The sequence below is a fragment of the Trichosurus vulpecula genome, chromosome 7, assembly GCF_011100635.1.
Source record: "Trichosurus vulpecula isolate mTriVul1 chromosome 7, mTriVul1.pri, whole genome shotgun sequence".
Taxonomy (NCBI): Eukaryota; Metazoa; Chordata; class Mammalia; order Diprotodontia; family Phalangeridae; genus Trichosurus; species Trichosurus vulpecula.
In genome coordinates this window covers 154,611,075-154,619,687 of record NC_050579.1, presented here as the reverse complement: position 1 = coordinate 154,619,687, position 8,613 = coordinate 154,611,075, and the positions used below count along the sequence as shown (strand labels likewise).

Genomic DNA, 8,613 nt, shown 5'->3' with positions numbered 1-8,613 from the left:
TAGGATCTGCTGGGGGTTTATTTTTCACTGGTGATGCATTACCACATGACAACTCCAGAGCATCTGAATTTAAACTGTGCCATTCCTAGGTCCTTCCCCAACCCCCACCTTAGCGCCCCTGAACCTCAGAGCTCTGTGTTTTATACAGTGGCATGTTTTGACAAATGCCGCTGCTGAGAAGGTAATTCTTGGTTGCTGGCCTATTGGAGCAGACGCTAAGCATGGAGCCTAAGGAGGTTTAAGGTTTTGGATTTCCTGCCTGGCACATTTTTCGGGTGACTCATTTAAGTCCAGGTGCTTTGGGCGAGAATTGTGACAATCCTGTTGGGTAACCCCTCCCCAGCCATGGAGGAGGCCAAAGAATATGCATCCACCTTTCATTCAAGGCCTTAACGGATAGAACTATAATCTCACAGTAGACTGCACATCTGAAAAAAATATACTACAAGCCCCAGAGAGCTCCTCTCCTCCCTATTTGCCCTCCCTACACCAAGATGCTCAGGTCCCTGTCTAAACAGAACTATCCTTTGGTGGTACTGAAAATTTCAGAACAAAGACAAAGGCTTTCAGGGAGGCTCCAGTTTGGAGAAAAAGAAAAAAAAATTAGGAGCAAAAATAAGGGGAGGGGGGAAGGGTTCATAAATCTGTAGCTGGCTTCTATCAAATCAGAACTTGTAGCTCTCTGCTGACAATCAGCCAACAGCTGAAAGCCACAAGAGAGAGATCCCATTCGCAGCTTCTGGCTGGCTATTAGCTACCAGCAGCCTCCTGACCCTGTTTCCAGGGAAGTAACAGCTGGCAGCTGACACAGGCTCAGGCGTGGTGGGCCACTTTCGCTTCTCTGGGAATGGATAGGAGATTGGCAGGAAACAAGCATTTAAAATATGGATATTAGAAGAGCATTCTCCCCCATCCTTCCTCTACTACTCTTCCAGATTCTGCTTTTAGGTGCTAATGGCTATTATGTGCTGGGGAACTTGAGTAGATTTTTTTCCCTCCTTTATAAAAGGATTAGGAGGCCTGGCTTACCCCCTCCCAACATCACTGTGGCAGATAAAGGTATATTTCCAGACTCCTTTTTTCTCACCAAAAAAAAAAAAGAATAAACAGAAAAACACCACCCTCAACAGATTTCCTTACTTAAATATTTCAAGGACCAATAAACTGGAATGCTCTCTTTCCTCACCTCTGCCTCTCAGAATCCTTGGCTTATTTCAAGACTTAGCTAAAGGGCCACATCCTATATTAGGCCTTTTCTGATCCTCCCAGTTGTCAACACTTCCCTGTTCCCCTACCCCCATTTTCACACCTCCCCCCTAAAATCTCCAATTGCTTGATATTTATATTTATGTAAAATATTTATATATTGGTATTGATTTATCTATGTAAGAAGGTGTAGAAAATGGATCACAAGATCAAGGACAGAGTTAGAAGGAACCTTGGAGGCCATCTGCTCTAACCATCTCCTTTTACAGATGAAGAAACTGAAGACCATGGAGGTATTATGACTTGCCTAAGATCACAGAGGCATTAAGAATGTTGGCCTTCTTCCTCCAACTTCCAAGAGAATGTAGATTCCTGAAGGGCAAGGACAATTTTCATTTTTGTCATTTTAGCCAAAGTCTTTAAGACCTAACAGGTACTTAAATGCTTGCAGAATTGTAGTAGAACTTTAATACCCCTCCCTGCCCTATGTCTGTCTTCCTTTGGACTTCAAAACCATACCCCCTCTACTGCTAACCTTTCTTCTATTGATAACTTCCTATTTTTCCTGTCTATAGCTTGTTGTGAGGTCCTTGAGAGCAGTGACTGGTTTTTTTTTTTTTTTGCCTTTCTTTATACAGGTACTTGCATATAGTAGGTGTCTAATAAATTTTTATTGATTGGCTTCCTGGAGGCTCCTCATCCTGGAACAGCCTACCATCCCAGTATTCCACTCAGCACTGAATATCCCTCTGCGAGACCCATATCACTTCTTCCATTGGTGAGTTGTCCTAGAGCCTTCGTTTTGTGCAGGGTCAGAGGCCTCGCCTTCATTCTCCTCCTGGCCCTGTCCTTGACTTCAAAACCATCTTCCCTTGCCCGGGTACCTTTATTTTTTCCCCAACTCCCTCCCACTTCTGTTTTTTAGCTCTTTCATATGTTGTTCCCTCCTCCCCGTTAGATTGTAAGCTCCTCCAGGGCAGGGACTATTTTTCTTTTTTGGTTGTATTATTATGCCTAGAACTTAGTACCTTAGTGCCTAGGATGTAGCAAATGCTTTACAGTTATCCCTCCCACATGGCAGCTTTCCCCATTGTGGTTTTAATATATAGTGGGTTGGCATAAGAAATTAAATGGGAATTTTGGGGGAGTTTTGTGGAAGCTGTAGATGATACACAAAGGCCAGCAGATGATACAGAAAAAGTTTAGAAACTCAGGAATGCATAAAATATATGTATAATATTGTAAACACTCCCTAAAAGAAAAAAATTCAGACTTCTTCTCTGGTACTAAGGGAAAGCCAAAAAATTTTACACAGATTTTCTAGATCATGGTGACGTCACACCCCTAACCCCTGCAATATGGAAGGGATAACTGTTTGATCCTTGTTTCTCCCTTTCCTTCCTCCATTCCTTCTTTCCTCCTTCCTTCTCTCCCTACCTCCCTCCTTCCCTGCCTCTCTCTCTTTCTTCTCTTCCTTTCTTCTTTCCTTGCTTTCTCCCTCTAGAGCAGAGGTTCCCAAACTTATTTGGACTACTTCCCCTTTAAAAAAAAATTACACAGTGTCCCCCCCCCCCCGAAATCTACTTTCTTTAACCCTTTAACATTTTAAAAAATTTGCATCATTTCAAAAAATATAAATTTTTGAATGATGATATTAAGTTTAATAATTTATTATATATTTGTGGGGTTTTTCCCTGCATCGAAATTTTGATGACACAATATTGCATCATGTAACTGTATGGTATTGTATTGTAAACAAGTCAATACACACACATTCCTGCCAACGTATGCTGGACTTCCCGACAATGTGTGACACACTTGCCTGCCAACACTTGCTTGTTAAGACCTAACAGGGGACTTGACCACTGATCAGTTATAACTTGCATTTTGTTTGTTTATGTGGAAAATAATGTAATCACTAGGACTTTAACTCTGCTACACAACAGATGAAACATGTACAAACAGCTTTTCAAAATTCTCTTCTCTTCTTTCCTTATGCTTCTACTGCCCCCTTATATTTATTCAACACCCCCCCCCAGTTGCACTGGAGGCTACTACCGCCCCCCTGGATTGTTCCAGCACCTCTCAGGGGACTGTACCGCCCACTTTGGGAACCTAAGCTAGAGGCAGAGGACCGCTGTAGTATCTTCTGCCTTTAAATTTATCATCTTGTGAACCTAGATCTTAAAATAAGAAATCAAAGATGATAGAGAAGATAATAGTCACGAGATTATAGAAATTGTTACCTAATTTAAAGTGGTACTACAAACTATAAAAATACATTTCAAGGTCACCAAGCCAAACATGTTTCAGGATCATATATGTTACCTGAAGTCAAAGAGTCCCTTCCTCCCACCAAGGGGCCTTGTGTCTGGGCTCAAGTAGACCAGGTTTATGTCCTGGGGGGAGCCTAATTGATCCCAAAGCCAAGGGATCAGGCTTTCTTTCACTTTCTGGTTCATTGTACCCAAAGGCTGGAGTTATTCCAGGAAAACTCCCTTAAACAAAGCTTAGGCTTTGCTCCTGTCTAGTGTTTCCCCAAAAGGAATTAAGGGGCTTCCTTTTAGAAAGATATTCAACGTGTAAAATAAATCAGGTACAGGGCAGCTATTTATTTCTTCCACCACAAAAGGAATGCTTGAAACATGTAACCCCTGTCCCAGAGCCCATTGGTATGGGATTCTCTCCTTACTGATGGAAATGAAGGCACTGCCCTACATAAGGGTGTGGGGCAGAGTTGGTGAGAGGCCTCCAGCCTTCACCAGACCCTCCTTCAGGACATTTTAAGTGAAAGTTCTGTTTGAGACCTCCTAGGTACTTTTCAGGGTCAGTTTTCTCTCAGACTGCTTAAACTTCAAGTCTTCTTCTCCTATCCTGGCTTCCAACTTTGAGAGAGAAAATGGAAGAAGCCAATCTCATTTCAGGTTGCTAAAGGAAAAGATTCTGGTGAAATATGAAAGGAGCCGGCAGTCTCCATCATGTCCCTATGTCCAGCTTGCTACTCTAGACACTTTGGGGGAGTTTCTCCTTGGGTGAAATCCTTTTTTTCAGTTGAGCTGAGTTATCTGGTTCCCAATGGGAGAGCTCCTTCACTTTGTGTTGTCTGGTACATATTCTTCTATGTATACCTTCTCTGATTTCTGTTTTTCTATGATTTGGACAAATGGACTTCTTTGCTTCTTATTATGTGTGTTTATTGTGGAACTGGTATCTGCTGGGAAGGGGTTGAAGCTTTGAATATAGAACTTGGGCCCTCCCTTCCCCCCAAGTGACAAAGTGATCAGAAGTTAGATGGAACTTGATCGTATCCCCTAGACGAACAATATTTAAGGGAGCACACAGATATACGTCTGGTTCCCTCTGCTGAGGAGAGCAGAATGGTGGCCCCTGACCCTGGCCTCCTGCTTCCCCTCCTGGCATCTCCCTTGGAGAAGGTTGGTGGGAGAAGAAGCTAGAGATGCCTGTTCTGCCTCCCTTCAAGCCACACAAGGTCAGTATGCTTGCCACAAGTAGAACCTCACTACACACATGCTGCACATAAAAGACTCAAAATCTTGCCTTAACAAACACTTAAAACATGAAACAGTAACCCAGGGTAAAGCTGTTCAGCCAGCCAATAAACATTCATTAAGTACCTCCTATGTAACAGACACTTGGGGATTCAAAGAAAGGTAAAAGACAGTCCCTGCTCTTAAGGAGCTCAGTCTAATGGGGCAGACAAAATGCTAACAAGCTATTTATGCAGGATAAATTTGAAATAATCAACAGAAAGAAAGCACTGGAATGGGAATGGGAAGGTAGGATTTTAATTGAGATTTGAAGCAAGTCAGAGAAGACAGACATGAGGAAGGAGAGAATTCCAGGCTTGGGGAACAGCCAGTGAAAATATCTAGAGTTGGAGATGGAGTAATTTGAGAAGCAGCAAGGAGACCAGTGTCACTGGATTGCAGAATGTGTGGAGGTGATTAAAGTATAAGAATACTGGAAAGGTGAGGTAGGGGGCTGCATTGAAGCATGTTTTAAAGGGATTTAAATGCTAAACAGTGGATTTTCTATTTGATCCTGGAAGTAAAACCACTGGAGTTTACTAAGTAGGGAGTGACATCATTAGACCTGCAAGAAGATAATTTGAAAAACTGTAGACAGGTGGAGCCAAGATGGTGGCTGGAAAGCAGGAACTGGCCTAAAGCTCTCCCACAGGACCCTCCAAACACCTATAAAAAATGGCTCTGAACAAATTCTAGAACTGCAGAACCCACGAAATAGCAGGGGGAAGCAGGGCTCCAGCCCAGGACAGCCTGGATGGTTGCTGGGTAAGGTCTATTGCACCGTGCTGGGAGCAGAGGAGAGCCCAGCGTGGGCCGTGCCCAGACCAACCAGACCGGGAGCTGGGCGGAACAGGCCTTAGCACCCTGAATCAGTGAGCTGTGGCAGTTACCAGACTTCTCAACACACAAACACCAAAGACAACAGAGAAGGTTAGTGGGAAAAGCTGCTGGGGACAGAGTGAAAGGAGTTTACCCTTGACCACTGCCCCAGGGGCAGCCGGGGTGGTGCAGCTCTGAGGCTGCTTACAGAGCTACAGCTGCAGCTGCTTCCAGCCCCAGGCCCACCTGGTGAGAGGAATTAAGTGGCGGATCAGAGCAGGAGTGCAGAGCCTGCTTAAGATCTGAGTCCCGTCCCAGTTGGTGGTTCTTGGGGGAGGAGGAGCACAGGTGTGGCAGAGTTTGCTGTGTAGAAATAGCTCTGAAAACAACAGTGCAGCCCCTCAAGCTTGGGACAAAGTACTCTCTACTCTACAAGCAGTCATACCCCAACAAAAAGCTCAAGGGTCAAGTAGTTGGCTGGGAATATGGCCAGGCAGCGAAAATGCACTCATATTCAATCTCAGACTCTGGAATCTTTCTTTGGTGACAAAGAAGATCAAAACATACAGTCAGAAGAAGTCAACAAATTCAAAGAACCTACATCAAAAGCCTCTAAGAAAAACATGAACTGGTCTCAGGCCATGGAAGCGCTCAAAAAGGATTTGGAAAAGGAAGTAAGAGAAGTAGAGGAAAAATTGGGAAGAGAAATGAGAGTGATGTGAGAAAACCATGAAAAACAAGTCAATGGCCTGTTAAAGGAGACCCCCCAAAATAGTGAAGAAAATAACACCTTAAAAATAGACTAACACAAATGGCAAAAGATACAAATGGCAAAAGATCTCCAAAAGCCAATGAGGAGAAGAATGCCTTGAAAGGCAGAATTAGCCAAATGGAAAAGGAGGTCCAAAAGACCACTGAAGAAAATACCACCTTAAAAATTAGATTGGAGCAAGTGGAAGCTAGTGACTTGATGAGAAATCAACATATTACAAAACAGAACCAAAGGAATGAAAAAATGGAAAACAATGTAAAATATCTCATTGGAAAAACCAGTGACCTGGAGAATAGATATAGGAGAGATAATTTAAAAATTATTGGACTACCTGAAAACCATGATCAAAAAAAAGAGCCTAGATATTATCTTTCAAGAAATTATCAAGGAGAACTTCCCTGATATTCTAGAGCCAGAGGGTAAAATAGAAATTGAAAGAATCCACCAATTGCCTCCTGAAAAAGATCCCAAAAAGAAAACTCCTAGGAACATTGTCGCCAAATTCCAGAGCTCCCAGGTCAAGGAGAAAATACTGCAAGCAGCCAGAAAGAAACAATTTGAGTATTGTGGAAACACAATCAGGATAACACAAGATCTAGCAGCTTCTACATTAAGGGACTGAAGGGCTTGGAATATGATATTCAGGAGGTCAATGGAGCTAGGATTAAAACCATGAATCACCTACCCAGCAAAACTGAGTATCATGCTCCAAGGCAAAATATGGATTTTCAATAAAATAGAGGACTTTCAAGCTTTTTCAGTGAAAAGACCAGAGCTGAATAGAAAATTTGACTTTCAAACACAAGAATCAAGAAAAACATGAAAAGGTAAACAAGATAGAGAAATCATAAGGGACTTACTAAAGTTGAACTGTTTTGTTTACATTCCTACATGGAAAGATGATGTGTATAATTCATGAGACCTCAGTATTAGGGTAGCTGAAGGGAATACACACACACACACACACAGACACACACAGACACACACACATATATATATATGTATATATAAATACATATATATATATATATATATATATATATATATAGACAGAGGGCACAGGGTGAGTTGAATATGAAGGGATGATATCTAAAAAAATAAAACCAAATTAGGGGATGAGAGAGGAATATATTGAGAGAGGGAGAAAGGTAGAGATAGAATGGGGTAAATTATCTCACATAAAAGTGACAAGAAAAAGCAGTTCTGTAGGAAGAAAAGAGAAGGCAGGTGAGGGGGGAATGAGTGAATCTTGCTCTCATCAGATTTGACCTGAGGGGGGAATAACATACGCACTTAATTTGGTATCTTACACCACAGGAAAAAAGGAGGAAGGGGATAAAAAAAGGGGGGATGATAGAAGGGAGGGCAGATAGGGGGAGGAGGTAATCAAAAGCAAACACTTTTGAAAAGGGACAGGGTCAAGGGAGAAAATTGAATACAGGGGGATAGGATAGGAAGGAGCAAAATATAGTTAGTCTTTTACAATGTGAGTATTGTGGAAGGGTTTTACATGATGATACAAATGTGGCCTGTGTTGAATTGCTTGCCTTCTTAGGGAGGGTGGGTGGGGAGGGAAGAGGGGAGAGAATGTGAGACTCAAAATTTTAAAAGCAGATGTTCAAAAAAAAGTTTTTACTTGCAACTAGGTAATAAGATATATAGGCAATGGGGCATAGAAATCTATCTTGTCCTCAAAGAAAATAAGGGAAAAGGGGACGGGGGGGAGTGGGGTGACAGAAGGGAGGGCTGACTGGGGAATGGGGCAATCAGAACATATGCCATCTTGGAGTGGGGGGGGAGGGTAGAAATGGGGAGAAAATTTGTAATTCAAACTCTTGCGGAAATCAATGCTGAAAACTAAAAATATTAAATAAATAAATAAAATTTTTTTTTTAAAAAAAGAAAAATTGTAGACAATAGAATGGAATGGAGAGAGACTTGTGACAGATAGATCAACTTGCAGGTTTGGGTCCAAGTGTGACGTGATAAGGCCTGTACCAGGGTGGTGGCAGTGTCAGAGGAGAAAAGGGGGCACATAAGAGAGATGGGAAGGTAAAAGTGACAGGCCTTAGCCACAGATTTGATATGGGGGGGTGGGGCTGTGAGAGGGACAGTGAAAAGTTGAGGGTGACACCTAAATTTCAAGCTTGGGTAGTTGGGAAGATGGTGATACTCTGAACAGTAATAGGGAAATTTAGAAGTGGTGAACATATGGAGGGGAAAGATTATGGGTTCAATCTGGGACATGTTGAGTTTAAGATGAATACA

At 42.3% G+C, this 8,613-nt stretch overlaps 1 long non-coding RNA gene across 1 annotated transcript in view; it reads left to right on the top strand.

Annotated features, from left to right (window-relative positions):
* The first annotated feature begins 1,850 nt into the window (after nucleotides 1-1,850).
* LOC118856313 overlaps nucleotides 1,851-8,613 on the top strand; it is a 29,575-nt gene continuing 22,812 nt past the window's right edge. The window contains exon 1 of the long non-coding RNA XR_005010858.1: nucleotides 1,851-1,984. This is a non-coding gene — a long non-coding RNA (uncharacterized LOC118856313). The remainder of the gene's footprint in view (nucleotides 1,985-8,613) is intronic.